Below are 17,003 nucleotides of genomic sequence, written 5' to 3'. Positions count from 1 at the left end.
GCAGCTGGCACACCAGTGGCACATGCATCATACATTAAGAGACTACTGGTGGCTAACCAGTTACCAGACAGAGCGGCTGTTATCAAATAGAAGGCCCATTCATCGGATAAGGATCTGGTGTCCCTTGGTAACAGCCGCGCTGATGAAGCAGCGAAAAAAGGGCCGCATGCCCTGTAAATATTTTTTTTCTCATCTTCTCTTTTCTCCTATAAACACTTGTACATTTTACATGATCTACATCAAAACTCACAGGAAAGGGCGGTTTGGAAGTCGAAGGGATGTGGCCAAGAGTCCACTGGACTCTGGAGAGATGGACAAGGAAAACCAGTGGCCCCAAGGGCATACCCTCTTGGCCTGGCCGAGGCGGCCCATGGGCTGACACATCTCGGCAAGGAAGGTATGCGCAAATTGGTTAAGGCATACTGGTGTTCCCGAGGGTTTGCTCCACAAGCAGGCAGAGTGGCAATGTCATGCCTCACCTGTTTGAGAAAGAACATTGGGAAAACCATTCCAACAGAGCCATCCCACATCCCTCCTACAGAAGGCCCTTTCCAGATAATACAAATCGTCTTCATACAGTTGCCACCTTGTAGGAATTTAAAGTATATATTAGTTGATGTTGACATGTTTTTCAATTGGGTGGAGACATTCCCTGCTGCCTCCAACACTGCTACTTTTCACTGCAAGGAAAACTATGCCAAGAATTTGTTTATAGGTATGGTATCACAAAGGTTACCGAGAGTGACAGAGGCACTCATTTCACTGGAGAAGTCTTCCAAATCATGTGGAAACTCCGGGGAATTAATAGGAAACTTCATACTCCCTATTGACCCCAAGCAAGTGCCAAGGTTGGGAGAATAAATGGTACTACTTCTTTTTTGTATTGAGAGCAAAAGAGTCGAATTATACTTACCGATAATTCCTTTTCTTTCTAGAGATCCCATGGCAGCCCACTATGGGATATTTCCCCTACTCATTAATTGTAGACAGGTTGATTTTTCTCTCCACCTAGGACCGCCCACCTCTGGTATATAGCCCAGCTCCTCCCCTTCCAGGATGTCTTTGACTGTCTCCTACATCTTTAAGGAGAAAAAAATCATACCACACAGGGAGGGCAAAAACAGGCTGCCATAGGATCTCTAGGAAGAAAAGGAATTATCGATAAGTATAATTCGACTCTTTCTTCTACGATTCCCATGGCAGCCCACTATGGGACATACCAAAGCAACAAAAGGGTCGGGCACATGAATGCAAAATTGTTTATTTAAGGCACAATTTAACACTTGAGCACCAAACAGATTGGAAGAAACATCCAGGGCATAATGTCTGGTAAACGTGTTGATGGAAGACCATGTGGCGGCTTTACAGATATGAGCAACTAAAGCTTGTGCCTTCCTAGCCCATGATGCTGCTACTGCTCTAGTCGAGTGTGCCTTAATGATAGGTGGTGCGGTCCAACCTCTTGTTCATAAATGTATGCAATTAATTCTCTGATCCACCTACCTAGAGTTTGCTTGGAAGGAACCAAACCCTCTCTTGGACCTGCCGGGATTACAAACATGTTTAGTCCTCCTGATTTCCTGAACTCTGTCAAGATAGATGGAAATAGCTCTGACTAAATCCAACAAGTGCCAATTCTTTTCTTCGTCATTCCCTGAATCTGCGTGGAAGGCTGGAAGAATGATCTCTTGATTCAGATGAAATTTATATACTACTTTGGGCAAGAAATCTGGATGAGTTCTTAGTAACACCTTGGATGTGGGTAGGTGTGATAATTTTTGACAGGCGCCCAGAATTAAAGTAAAATTCAATTTATTGATATGTGAATATTCAATGAAAAACAATCAATAAAAAAACAATAAAATGTAGAGAAAAAAGGATATAGATCTTTGTAATATAAAAAATCAGGTAAAATTCTTATTTCTTGTAGAAACAGATAAAAGGTGAATCCTTACCCCTAGGGGTATTTGGAGCCAGCAAGGGATGGAATGTGGCAGGGATGCAGTCCGGAAGTGCACCCTGCTGTGGCCCCAAATACCTAAGCACTGTGGTAGGTACACCTGGAATCCGTCAGTCCGTTAGTCACTTGTGCCGACGCGTTTCGAGCCTCTAGTGCTCTTCTTCCAAGGCAATGTGACTACAATCTCCATAAGGTGGGTTTTTATGCCTGAAAAAGGCGGCAAAAATGTCCGTGACCGGAAGTGCTCACCGCGACCGGAAGTGCGCGGCCGTGACTTCCGGTTTCGTATATGTATTAAGTTCCTATTAAAAGGTTAAAATAAAGTGCCCCATAGTTGTTTTATAATGTATCCCATTCTTCTGCTGTACGCTGGAGTGAATGTCATAAGATCTTGCTGAGAAGAATGCCGCGGATTCCCGGACTTTTAGCTACTTCCGGTTCCGGTTGGCAATATGTACTTCATTGGTTGATCACCTTATGGAGATTGTAGTCACATTGCCTTGGAAGAAGAGCACTAGAGGCTCGAAACGCGTCGGCACAAGTGACTAACGGACTGACGGATTCCAGGTGTACCTACCACAGTGCTTAGGTATTTGGGGCCACAGCAGGGTGCACTTCCGGACTGCATCCCTGTCACATTCCATCCCTTGCTGGCTCCAAATACCCCTAGGGGTAAGGATTCACCTTTTATCTGTTTCTACAAGAAATAAGAATTTTACCTGATTTTTTATATTACAAAGATCTATATCCTTTTTTTTCTACATTTTATTGTTTTTTATTGATTGTTTTTCATTGAATATTCACATATCAATAAATTGAATTTTACTTTAATTCTGGGCGCCTGTCAAAAATTATCACACCTACCCACATCCAAGTATCTATACAAGGTCTGAGGGAGACCTAACAAGTGGTAACTAAGAAGGCTGCCTGAGAAGGAGCGCAGGACCTGAGACTCAAATACACTCTTTCCAAATCTTAGTAACACCTTGTCTGGTAACAAAAGCAGATAAGGCTCCTCAGCCCATAGAGCTTGGATCTCACTTATCCTTCTGGCCGATGTGATGGCCACTAAAAAGACAACCTTCCAAGTCAGGAATTTTAATTCAGTCTCTTCTAGTGGTTCAAATGGTGCTGTCATAAGAGACTTCAGAACCATAGTGAGATCCCATGAAGCAACCATTGACTTAGTTTGTGGTCGTAGTCGTTTGACTGCTCTGCAGAATCTAACAATAAGATCATCTTTAGCCAGCTTGCGCTCCAGCAAAATACTTAATGCGGAAATCTGACACTTCAAAGTGGAAATAGTCAATCCTTGACAGAGAAACTGTAAGACAGAAACTTCTGCCATTACCACTGGCTCTTCCAACCATGCTAGGAACTTCTTCCAGATCCTGTAATCAGGCCCGGCAACAGGGGGGGTCAAAGGGGACAGCCGTCCCAGGCCCCGCCGATCTGAGGGGCTCAAAGCATCACCCTTCCTCAATCCCCAGAGCCGGATTAAGGATCTTGAAAGCCCCCACCCCCCCCCCCCGCCACAGATCGGGTCGCTTACCAATCCGATCTGCGGTGCTGCTTTTCCGACCCATACCACGGCTTCCTGCTGCCATGATTGACAGCCGTCGGCGCGACCTACTGGGACAGGGCAGCTGAGCCATCGCTCAGCTGTCCATTGGTGTTTTAAGCAGCAGCCTGCGGCTCAGTAATCGGCTGAGCACGCAGGCTGCCGGAAAGAAGGAGGCAGGAATGTAGACCTGTCATCTCACCTCACCTGCCTCAGCACTTGAAAGTTGCTGCAGAGGTTTGCATCGGAGTGCTGCTCTACAAGAGAGTAACCATGTGAATGCCTGTCGGCAACAAACGTAAGACAGGCTGCACTTTCTTTTACTACTGTTGTAACCTTTGCTCTGGGGCTTTATACATGTATGTATTTATGTATATATGGTCTTAATGCTTAATGCTTTTCTTTAATCTATTCACAGTTCTTTTTAATGTATTCATATATTTTTCTAGTGACAGTTTTTATGATGATTGGATGCATTTACATATTTGTGCATTTTACATATCAACAGTGTTCATGATGCCTTTATTCCTTGTGGTTATACTATTGTGAATATCCGTGTATAATCAGTTACTTTATGTATGTTTTTTTCTTACATGAAGTTCCATTTATGTCCATACCTATGCCTTGTTTTTAAATTGTATATGGTTTTGTTTGCCTTGGTAGCCATGGCTACCGTGCGGCAGTGGTGTGACGTCAGTTGATGTGCGTCCTCCTCCTGGTATCCTAATGTTTCCATTCTGAACCTCTCCTTCTTCAGAAAAGTGTTCAGTCTTCTGAGATCTAGGATCGATCTGAAGCCGCCGGTACTTTTTGTTACCAAGAATAAGTTTGAGTAAAACCCTGTTTTCCACTGCGATCTTGGGACTCTTTCTATTGCTTTCATTGCAAGAAGTTGTTCCAGAATGCTTGTTAATGCTTCTCTTTCTGTTCTTCCTTGCGGAGGCCGAGATATCATGAACTTGTTCCTTCCAGGACGCTGACGGAATTGAAGTCTGTAACCCTCTCTTACAATAGACATCACCCATCTGTCCTTTATTGAGTTCCGCCAAATCTCCGCAAAGGTCAACATTCTTGCTCCTACTGGATTATTCTAAACAATGACTACAGCATAGTCATTGTTTAGAAAAACCTCTGGCTGGTTGACGAAATGACTGCCGTCCTGATGCGCCTCTCCTGTCATACTGTCGCCCTGGTCTGTAACTTCTGGCTTCCTTAAACTGCCATTTTCAAGACATTGGTAATGGAAACCTGTTCCTCCTGTCTTGTGGCAGACGCACGGACTTGCCTCCTGATATTTTATGTATCATAGTATCGAGCTTCTGGCCGAACAGAAAAGATCCTTTGAAAGGTAAGGATGCTAGTCGATTCTTAGAATGTATGTCTGCATTCCAGCTTTTTAGCCACAAGGATCTTCTTGCGACTACACCTGCCGCCAGGGTCTTAGCTGAAAAGGATACAACATCCAAGGAAGCCTCGCATATATATCCTATCGCTCTCTGCATAACCTCCACGTTTTTTAGCAGATATTGTCTGGATGTTCTATCTTCCAGATCCTTATGCATATCTGAGCCCCATAGTCTCAATGCTCTGGATGATGACGCAATAGCCTTGCCTGCCTTCATTGATACTGCTGCTGACATGCGCAGTTTCTTTAAAGAATTTTTAGCCCTCTTGTCCATGGCGTCCTTAAAAGAGGCACCATCTTCTAAGGGTATAGTGGTCTTTGAGGTTAATTCAATTAATACAGCTGCATCAACTACATCGATACAAAACACCAGGATGCCAATTGATCATCTTTGAATGGGTACATCCTCTCCAGTCTGGGTAATGGACCCAGCCTCTTCTCCACTGTATTCCATTCTTTAAGGATTAGTTCTTTCGTCACCCGATGAACCGGAAAGCACCTGCCTTTTCTCGATCGATCTTCAAACAGTCAATCCTAAGCATTCACCGGTTCCACCATTTCTTTATATTCAATGGCTTTATGTATGTTTTTTAACATAGATAGATAGATAGAATCCTTTATTCGTCTCACAATGGAGAAATTTCAGTGTTACAGCAAGGTTCAAGTACAGATAAGAGTAGTAGCATAATAATAAGAACACACATAATAAGATAAGATCCAAACAATATAACTCAAGAATCTAGGAACATGAAGGTCTTCTTCAGACCATGACAGTTGTACATTCTAATTGCAGCCGGAAGGAACGATCTGCGATATCTCTCCGTTGAGCATCGAGGGTGAAGCAACCTATCACTGAAAGTGCTACACAGATCTGTCAAAACGTTTTTGAGCGGGTGTGAAGCATTATCCAATAATTATGTCATCTTGTTGATCAATTCCAGGTCATATGAGTTCTTCTCCTCTCTGACCTCTCCTGACTCTTTACTAGAGGAACCTGTTAGTTCTTCTTCCAACAAACCTTCTACATCGCGGTCCAAACCTGCCTCTGACCTAGATCTTTTGGACTGCAATAACGACAGTTCCTCCTTGGTGACGAATGATTTTTTCATCCAATCCATCAATTGTTTTATCATGTCAGGTTGTACCATATCCACGGCAGGCGCAGGTTTATTACAATCTTCACACTTGCCATTCTTCATTGCAGTTGACAGTACCTTGTCACATGTCACACATCACACATATGATAGCTACTCTTTTGTGTTTGCAAGCCTTCTTCTTAGGCGGAGATGAGGACATAATTATCACCTAACTAGAAATAAAAATTAAATCTAATAGCCCAATAAAACACAAGTTTACCCTGAATGGGCAGACTCAGGCTTATTGGAGGGAAGGCTCCACGGTATACCATACTACTCTCCTGAAAGTCTCACCGCTATCAGGGAGTTAATACAGCTGTCGTCAGGAAATTAACCTCCTGACCAGGAAGTAGTATCCCAACTACAAGTTAATAACTTCAGTGCTGCAACCCCTCCGGCTGGGAGTCCCAGAGTAACACCTCTCCCTGCTCCGGTTCGCCTGCTGTTAGTCAGTGCAAAGCGATACACAGAGGTGGGTGGGAGCCGAACGAACACCCGTGACGTCACCCGCACCGGCATCTGGGGATACACAGTGGCAGGTGGGAACCGCATCTGGAGATACATGCAGACACAGCCCAGCGTGCAGGGTGGGGCATCATATATATTGAAATATCTATATATATCTGATGAGGGGGACTAGATCCCCGAAACTTTATTAAATGCACCGTTCACACTGTTATTTGTCTCAATGAGCAGTCTGTGAGTGCCGCCCCAACTGTCTACTATCTAACAAGGGAGAAATACCCCAAGGGGAAGGCACCTCAGCAAGGTACCCGAGGAGGGGTCCGTAGTGCCGGAGCACTCAAATATATATATATATATATATATATATATATATATATATATATATATATATATAGCAATGGTAGACACCTGCGCCTTCACTATTTAAGGATATACATATTTTATATATTCTGTAAACACTGAAGTGATATGCGTACCGGATGATACGCTTTGAAATGCTTATAGCAGTATCTTTAAGAATCCCTCCTTTTCCTCTGATCTCCTTTTATCCACAGCTTGCCAGCTCAATTGTAGTATATAGATCCAAGGAAAAGGATAAAGGTATTAATCACAGTGCTTTGTGCAATCTAGTGATTTTTGGTGATATACTGCCACCATGTGGTAAAACGAATGTGGCACATCCAGTGTTAAATGAAAAATAATAATAATAATAATAATAATATATATATATATATATATATATATATATATATATATATATATATATATATATATATATAACTCACACTAGTCAGGGGTCCGAGTACCAACATGGACCTTTCCAGAGGACTGGATAGTGTAGTATCAAAAATGAATGGACCCTTACATTTGAAATAAATTTTAGAAAGCTTATCTGATGTGTATCTCATATTCTGTGGCGAGGTAGGTACTTGTGACAAAGAAATATGGGGTTTAAAACCACTTTGCGCTGCTAGTGGATATATGTTATAGAATACCACCGGACAGAATGATACTGGACACACTGTTCAATATTTGAATAAATTTATAAAGAAAAATACATATATATATAAAAATATTGTACATATCAAAAAGGACATAAAATACAACAACAATTCATACAATGGTATACAATATTAAAAGAATTTATCTATATGGCCATGTGTGGGTCACGTTTGCAAACTACTATTAAATATAGAAAAACTCCGGAGTATATTAGTATTGAGAGTTAGTAGCAATCATTCATGGCAATTAGAATGCATGAGCAGGGGGGGAGGGAGATGGGTAAGAGGAATTGAAGCAGGTATGCCAGCGGCACAGGCAAATGTAACTCAGTCAAATCAGGCTTAAATAGCAGGTTAGTATGAGACTGAATGGTATGCAGTATATCTCACCCTCCGTTGATGAAATTGAGGGGATACGTGTAGCGGGGAGCTTCCGATGGTTGTTTGTCTCAACCCGACCACAGTGCGGTGGTGTTGTGGGGAGCTGTTAGATCTTATCGCTCAACCCAAAATCCAGTGGCAGACGTGAATGCCCTGATGTTGTGAAGTATGGGCGGCTGAAGTAGGAGCCAAATAGCGGGAGGAAGCGGGAGGGGGACCTCGACCGCCGGCTGGTAATCACTCGCTGCTGCCAGATGACGGTGGATCAACAGATTTTTCAAAGACCGCGGCAGACCAGCTCGTGTGATGGGCGGTGGAGAAAGAAGGCACGGACGTGACGTGACCAGTGACGTCAAGGTAGGTACTTGTGTCCAAAGCATGCTCTTTCCTCATCTTTGTGGCCATGCCAGTTACATTAGCCGCTACTTAACCGATACGTAAGGATTTTTGGTTTAAGGATTAGCAGCACCATTGTCTGCTCGCCATGCTTCGGGCTCGGTGGCTCGCTCTGCTCCGCTTGTAACTGAGTAGAGGGGGGTGTCCGCAAGAAGCAGACCGAAAGACAAATGTGCCTTTTTGGGCGCACTCTTGATATTATGAATTTGATATGGTTATTGCATTTAAGACATAACTTTTAATTAACTTCTTCCACTAAAAAACTGTGAGCACTCTTCAATTTACGATCAATCGTTTGATGGATATTGAATTGAATTATAAGTCAAAAAACAAGACATCACACATAACATAGAGACAAGACATGGACAAACGAACAGTAAAAGACATGCTGTATCGATGGCTTGTCTTGATATGCAACCTGATATTTGGTCACATTCTGATATTAATTGCCTCAGCAAGATATCATTTTTTCTGTCTCATTAACCACTAATTTTTAAAAAATTTGTAAATGCCTCGGCACATTATCAACTGATGGCTCAGCCGCTTAAACTCCGACCATCTCTCATGCTCTTCAAATGAAATATCAAATCAACTGCTGCCCCTTATGATAAAGTGGACAAGAGAAAATACAGAAGAGAATCCTCGTCAGGTAGTTGAGAATGTAGGAAAGAATGAAGGAAAAAATAATCCCAGTGATCAGTACTCCTACAACCGGTGGCTCCTGGGTGTCTACTGTTCAATCACCCGTCTGGGTTACCCACCAGTCAGATCACCAGGAGTCTCCTCTCTGGTTAGTGAGCTGGCCCCGTCAAGGCACTGCTGGATTATGGCCTGTATGGGTGTATAAGGGTAACCTAATGGACTGAGTGTTGAGATGAGAGTGCCAGGTTGGTTGTTATGTGGGAGTTAAATACAGTGCACTTCTGCTGTCCAGTTCAGCTCCGTGAGTCACCTTGGTGCTTTTCAGTATTGCAAGGAGACACCACGGGCTGAATGGATGAGAGAGTGTTACAGAAAGGGTGAATCCCAGTAACAGGTTGTCTGTTGACCATTAGATGGGACTTCTGCTTTCAGAGATCTGCAAGCATCGAATCACTGATGAGAGAGCCCCAAATGAATGGATACCTAACCGACATTAAGAAAGAGACATTTGGATAGAAAGTAGGATTATAATAAGAGAAGAAAAGCAATAAAGATTTTATTAGACAAACATATAATAACTATAGATGATCACATTAGGTTTTACTGGGTGGCTGAAATCCAGCATCACCCTGGATATCCCAGTGTGTACCAAGTCGCAACCAATCTGTTGATGATCCTTCAATTGAGTAAGCTGTCATCTGAAAGGGTGCAACAAATTTGATCATCAACAGATTGGTTGCGACTTGGTACACACTGGGATATCCAGGGTGATGCTGGATTTCAGCCACCCAGTAAAACCTAATGTGATCATCTATAGTTATTATATGTTTGTCTAATAAAATCTTTATTGCTTTTCTTCTCTTATTATAATCCTACTTTCTATCCAAATGTCTCTTTCTTAATGTCGGTTAGGTATCCATTCATTTGGGGCTCTCTCATCAGTGATTCGATGCTTGCAGATCTCTGAAAGCAGAAGTCCCATCTAATGGTCAACAGACAACCTGTTACTGGGATTCACCCTTTCTGTAACACTCTCTCATCCATTCAGCCCGTGGTGTCTCCTTGCAATACTGAAAAGCACCAAGGTGACTCACGGAGCTGAACTGGACAGCAGAAGTGCACTGTATTTAACTCCCACATAACAACCAACCTGGCACTCTCATCTCAACACTCAGTCCATTAGGTTACCCTTATACACCCATACAGGCCATAATCCAGCAGTGCCTTGACGGGGCCAGCTCACTAACCAGAGAGGAGACTCCTGGTGATCTGACTGGTGGGTAACCCAGACGGGTGATTGAACAGTAGACACCCAGGAGCCACCGGTTGTAGGAGTACTGATCACTGGGATTATTTTTTCCTTCATTCTTTCCTACATTCTCAACTACCTGACGAGGATTCTCTTCTGTATTTTCTCTTGTCCACTTTATCATAAGGGGCAGCAGTTGATTTGATATTTCATTTGAAGAGCATGAGAGATGGTCGGAGTTTAAGCGGCTGAGCCATCAGTTGATAATGTGCCGAGGCATTTACAAATTTTTTAAAAATTAGTGGTTAATGAGACAGAAAAAATGATATCTTGCTGAGGCAATTAATATCAGAATGTGACCAAATATCAGGTTGCATATCAAGACAAGCCATCGATACAGCATGTCTTTTACTGTTCGTTTGTCCATGTCTTGTCTCTATGTTATGTGTGATGTCTTGTTTTTTTACTTATAATTCAATTCAATATCCATCAAACGATTGATCGTAAATTGAAGAGTGCTCACAGTTTTTTAGTGGAAGAAGTTAATTAAAAGTTATGTCTTAAATGCAATAACCATATCAAATTCATAATATCAAGAGTGCGCCCAAAAAGGCACATTTGTCTTTCGGTCTGCTTCTTGCGGACACCCCCCTCTACTCAGTTACAAATACTGAATGTGTTGGGCGCACCACCAATCCACGACTACTCTAATTCATTAATAGTAGTCCAATATATTGGTTATACCTATGTCTTTCAGATATATATAAAATTTATGTACCAGTCTGTGCGGATCCATACCCCCTCTCTTTTCTTGCAAATCTGCTCCGCTTGTCACAACTTTACTAAAGGTAATAGGTGATAATGTAGACACAGGAAGGTGGCTGCTGGTACGTAAGTTCCGTAGCATAAGGTGTCTCAGCCTGCAATGGCCGGGGATGGTCGCACACACGCGAGCTCCCATCCACCGGAGCTTACATCCCCGGCCCCCAGAGCAGCGGGGAGACGCAGACGGGGGAGGACGGAGGGGAAGATGAAAGGTGACCTGGCGGCAGCTACCCGGCTTCCTACGGCACGGTCACGGTGTCCACCCTCCCGGCCGCACCGCCATGGCCCGGCACGACCGATACACAGCAGCGTGACCTCTACTGCGAGGTCAGCGCCAGGGAAGCTAGGGAAGCTTCCGATCGATCACAGACGGACCAAATACCACCGCCGCCGCCGAAGACACCCGCGGCACGGAGCTGGCCCCCGGGAAGACGCTGGTTCAGGGCTCAGGAGGGAGGACCTGGCGGCATGATCACGAAGACGGCTGCGGACCCCCCGCCCGGCTGACCCACATATGAGAAGCGATCAGGCCGCAGGCCCCAGCTGCTGATCCCCAGCACCAGAGGCTGCAGAAGACATTTTTTATGCCTCTGGCGTCGCCCTCCAGGGAGGAGGTACGTCTGGTCCATTGGATCTCAAGCCAGGGAGGGCCCAACTCCAGCCCTAGGCCCCACTGACTCCATCAGGCCCCAGTGACTCTTTCTCCCCCCCTCCCACACCCCCCTGCTGGCTCTCCACGCTGTTCCCCTACAGGAAGCTGGCGCCGCAAATGGCTGCCTAGGATCTGTGCACTCAGCATATGTAACCCCCTGTGTACCCTGTGTTTCCCCTGTGTGAAAACTGTACTGTCCCTGCTATAACTGCGGTATCTTTGCTCATACTGTTACCACCCAGCTGCTGCAGCGACCAGTGGCGCCGCTGATGGCTGCCTAGGCGCTGTGCAGCTTGGCGGGTATATGTTCAGTGTGATACTGTAATGTCCCTGCTTATATTGTCACCTACCTGGCTGCCGCAGCGACCAGTGGCGCCGCTGATGGCTGCCTAGGCGCTGTGCAGCCTGGGGGTATATGTTCTCTGTGTGACACTGTACTGTCCCTGCTTATATTGTCACCTACCTGGCTGCTGCAGTGACCAGTGGCGCCGCTGATGGCTGCCTAGGCGCTGTGCAGCTGGCGGGTATATGTTCTGTGTGATACTGTAATGTCCCTGCTCATATTGTCACCTACCTGGCTGTGCGGTGCCTAGGCGCTGCGCAGCTTGGCGGGTATATGTTCTCTGTGTGATACTGTACTGTCCCTGCTTATATTGTCACCTACCTGGCTGCTGCAGCGACCAGTGGCGCCGCTGATGGCTGCCTAGGCGCTGTGCAGCCTGGTGGGTATATGTTCTCTGTGTGACACTGTACTGTCCCTGCTTATATTGTCACCTACCTGGCTGCTGCAGCGACCAGTGGCGCCGCTGATGGCTGCCTAGGCGCTGTGCAGCTTGGCGGGTACATATTCTCTGTGTATACTGTACTGTCCCTGCTATACAGCTGTGCTACTCGATGAGCATGTGTTGCCAGCAAGAAATGTGTCTGTAACCTATGTAATGCCTCTCCCCCCCCTTTTATCCCTGCTTGATGCTGCACTGTATATCCACAACAAATTCCGAGTGTGCGCAAGCACACCTGGCCAATAAAGTTGATTCTGATTCTGATTCTGATTCTGATAAGCAGTGGCCACAGAGAAAGTATCAAATTGCACACTGCACCAGGATTATGCCCCATTACACTTTATGGCACACACAATTATGCCCAATACACATTATGGCACACAGAAGTGAGGTGGGCACACAGAGTAGGATGAGGAGGTTTCATAGGATGAAGGTGGTCAGAGGGAGGTATGAGGTACACACAGGGAATGGTAAATTGAGGGGGAAACTCTGATTCCCCCATCATGTACAGCAGCATCACCCCACTTTATTCACCAGCCATGGCCTGAGACCCTGTGAGCTCCCTGTGGTGGCGGCAGCAACACCACCAGCTCCTCCTTAGAAAGCACATTCAGTCTGCATGGCCTCTGACCTCTGCCATGCAGGGTGACCAGCCAGCAGGTGGGGGGAGCCGACCCGACAGTGAAGGGTGTTGGAGTGAGAGGAACCCGGTGGAGGGGGGGGGGGGGGGGGTACTGGAGGAGGGATGCTAGAACAACTGAGAGCTGCACAGCGGAAGGCAGGGTGTAGCTGAAGGAGCTTACACGCTGCTCTGAGTTTAGCAGCATGTCAGTTCTTCCAGCTTTAGTACATCCCACCCCCTGCCGCGCTGACAGGCAGGTCAATCCTGACCTCTTGATGAGTGTGGCTATCAGCGGCGGGATTTTATTGATTTTAAAAGGGGCAGGGCGCTCAACGAGGAGAAAAACTGGGCACGGTGTGGCGCCAGCAAAATAGAGCTATTGGGAACGGTAGCTAGTGATGCTGTGGGCATGTTTGGAGTGTGGGCCTGTTTGGAGTGTGGACCCATTGTTAATCCGGCCCTGTTGGTCTGCTACGAGATGGTCGAGTTTGCCCAGTTGCACTCCAGACCACTACAGTTGGAGTTTCTCAGCCGATGGAACCGTTTCACGACCCATACTTTCCTTCTATCCAGACAAGAATCTGCCTTAGCTGGGGGCTTCACCCCTCCAATCTTTGGAAGGGTTGGCAGTTTTTGGTACAGAACTGGATGCTTCTGACAACTGATGCAAGCCTCAAAGGTTGGGGGGGGGGGGGCATACTGGGACCCCACTCTTTTCAGAGTCAGTGGTTGCAGGAGGAAACCAAACTTCCCATAAATATCCTAGAGTTATGCACCATTTATCAGACTCTCACCAGAGCTCGGCATTTGGTTCAGCCCAAGGTGGTGAAGATCCAATCGGACAATGCCACGGCGGTGACGTACATCAATCACCAGGGCAGGACCAGGAGTGCAGCAGCCATGAGGGAAGAACTTCCGATCCTACATTGGGCAGAGAAACATCTACTCATCAGGAGAGTGGGCCCTCCACAAAGCCATGTTCAGGTTACTAGTGGATCGTTGGGGCCTTCCTCAGACAGACCTGATGGCCTCACGATACAACCACTAGCTCCCATGCTACGGGGCTCGCTCCAGAGATCCATAGTCGTTTCTGGTGGACGATCTGTCTGCCCCTTGGATGTTCTCTCTGATTTACGCATTTCCCACAGTTGGCCTCCTCCCACGTCTGCTTAGAAGAATCAAGCAGGAATCAGCTGTGATCATTCTCCTGACACCATACGGGCCACACAGAGCCTGGTTCACAGACCAGATCACCATGTCGGTAGACCCTCCCTGGCAGCTTACGTTGCGACAGGACCTGTTGGCATGTTGTCACAGGGTCCTTGTCTGGATCCATTTCTCCCCAGGTTAGTTTTGAGGGTGTGGTTCTTGAGACGGAGTTCCAGAGAGCCAAGGGTTTCTCTCCAAGGGTGGTCCAAACTATGATTGCCGCAAGAAAGCCCTCTTCTTGTCTATTATCTAGTATGGCGCTCCTTTTACGCTTGGTGTGCTTATGGAGGAGTGGCGCTTCGGGGCTTCCGTCTCTCTAGGATATTGGCTTTCCTACAGTTGGGCCTAGACCTAGGTTTGCGTTTGGCATCACTTAAGGTACAAGTGTAGTGCTTTCTGTCCTTTTTCAAAGGCGCGTCACTAGGAGAATAGCGATCCAAACTTTTCTTACAAGGAGTACTTGATATACAACCTCCTTTTGTATGGTTCAGCCTTGGGATCTGACTCTTGCAAAAGAGCGCAAAACCAAGTTCTAGTCCAAGGTGGTGTTTTAAGGGATACTCAGCCCTTATTTAAGAGAAAACTAGCTAAACAGGTTAAACAGCGCTAATGGACAATAACAAAGATGACAATAATATTTTTTGAGTAGAATACAATTAATATTTATTATGAATAATATAAAATATGAACACCGGCCGGTGAGACAAAATATAATTACATAAAATGACATGAACTCACAGAAATATCTGCAAACAATCTAGCAGTAAAAGATGATTTGACCTAGCCTGCAGATGATTTCTGTAAAGCGCTATAAGTCTAGAGAAAGTTCTGCATTAGGTATAGCATTAATTGTTAGTCTGTAACTGGCATAGAGACAATTTTTATCCTCAAGCAGTATGAGGGTTGAAAGCTAGAGCAATTTATCAGTCCTTCCAAACAGGATTAGTTGTTGGTCAGCTCTGTGTTCTTGCCATTAGTTTCTCATTCAGGCATATTTGTCCTCAAATACGCCGGCACCTCTATCTATTAGGGCTCATTCCACTCACTCGGTGGGATCCAGTTGGGCGACTCGCCAGGGTGCGTCTGCAGAGCAGTTGTGTCGGGAAGCCACGTGGTCCTCGTCACACATTTTCTAAAATGTTATCAATTCGACACAGCAGTATCTGCATTTGCGCACCGTGTCCTCAGTGCAGCTCAGGCACGTCCTCACCCATGAAGGGACAACTTTGGGATGTTCTGTTGTCCACCATGAGGACAGAAAAAAAATGGATTTTGGTCATACCTGTAAAATCTTTTTTTCTGATTCCATGGTGGACACTGGGCGGCCACCCTCACGCACTGTGCTGACAATGAGGGGTTTTCCTTCAAAAGCCTGTTTTCTTCCCTCTGGTTTTCTCCCTCTCGCTTTCTGTTGGGCTAGAGCTGTTGAACAAAAACTGAAGCCTGTAAGGGGCATGGAGAAAAAAAGAAAGGAAGTGGCGCTGATATTGATGAAATAATCACACAAATATTTAATGTCAATTAAAACAACATTGCATGTGGCAATTATATACAAAATTACAATAAAAAAAATGATAAAAAAATGCAATAAAAAGATAAGTCAATAACTGGACCAGAGGCTGAATATGGTGGACCCACTGGGTGATGCTTGGAAAAGAATTAGGTGACTGAGAAATTCAGATTGCCCTGTAGGCTGATAGTTACCACTGATGGCAGTTGACATCTAGTTCCAAGGATTGCAGTGTGAAGTGGTCCTCAAAAGAATGCGACTGTGGGGCCACGGAGGGTCAAGACCCCAATTGATGTGATGGGCTTGACAGCTTGTAAATGGCCTGAAAATGTCTCTCACGTCGCTAGAGGCTCCAATGGGAAAAGGCAACCATGTGCAGGTATCCTCAGGGTTGGTGACTTTTAAGACCGGCTGGTCAATGATCTCAGTTTGTATGAGACCAACCTTGATTCCTGCTTGAGGCTGTATCTATGTGGTGCCAACAATGGTGAGTCGCAAATGCGGGATGTTGAAAGGCGGTTTGGCTCTCAGGGTTGGAAAAGGGCAGCCTAGGGTGTTTAGGGGTTCAGAGTGGTGGGTCCAAAGGTGATCAGCTTCTCCTGGTCCAGGCTGAAACCTAACGCGTTTCGCTGCTTGTAGGAGTGCAGCTTTTTCAAAGGTAGGCCTTTGAGGGCATGGAGGAGCCTGGGCTGCACTCAAAGAAATCAAATCTCCTTGGTGCCTGCAGCTGGTAGCTCCCATCCACACCATACTGCCCACCATGGATTCAGAAATGAAATGTTCTTAGGAAGTTGGTGGGACTTCATTGCTGATACAGAAGAATGGAGTATGGACAGGATACTTATGCCAAAGAGAAGTCATCAGGTTCAATTCTTCCATGGTCAAGCTCAAAGAACAGCTTAAGCAAGGCCAACTTATGTCTGCAGCTTTGAGCAGTTAGCTGGCTACAAATAGGTGTGCATTAGACCAATTTTACGTTATGTCTTTTTAGAGATGGATCTGCCTAATTTATGTTCTACAATAAGCAATAGACAAGAGAAATAATAGGATTGAAGATGGTCTGATTTCATAAGGTGAGGCAGTACAAGTACCACTATTAGGTCAGACCTTTATTGGGTTTTTATTAGTGTATTCTAAATAGCCATATTTAAAGATTGCCCTGGAAGAGTGCCCACTGATGTGCTGCATTATGGGGGTGGAGCAGATA

The sequence above is a fragment of the Crinia signifera genome, chromosome 11, assembly GCF_055691185.1.
Source record: "Crinia signifera chromosome 11, ASM5569118v1, whole genome shotgun sequence".
In the NCBI taxonomy this organism is placed as follows: domain Eukaryota; kingdom Metazoa; phylum Chordata; class Amphibia; order Anura; family Myobatrachidae; genus Crinia; species Crinia signifera.
Note: the sequence above shows the minus strand (reverse complement) of the source record.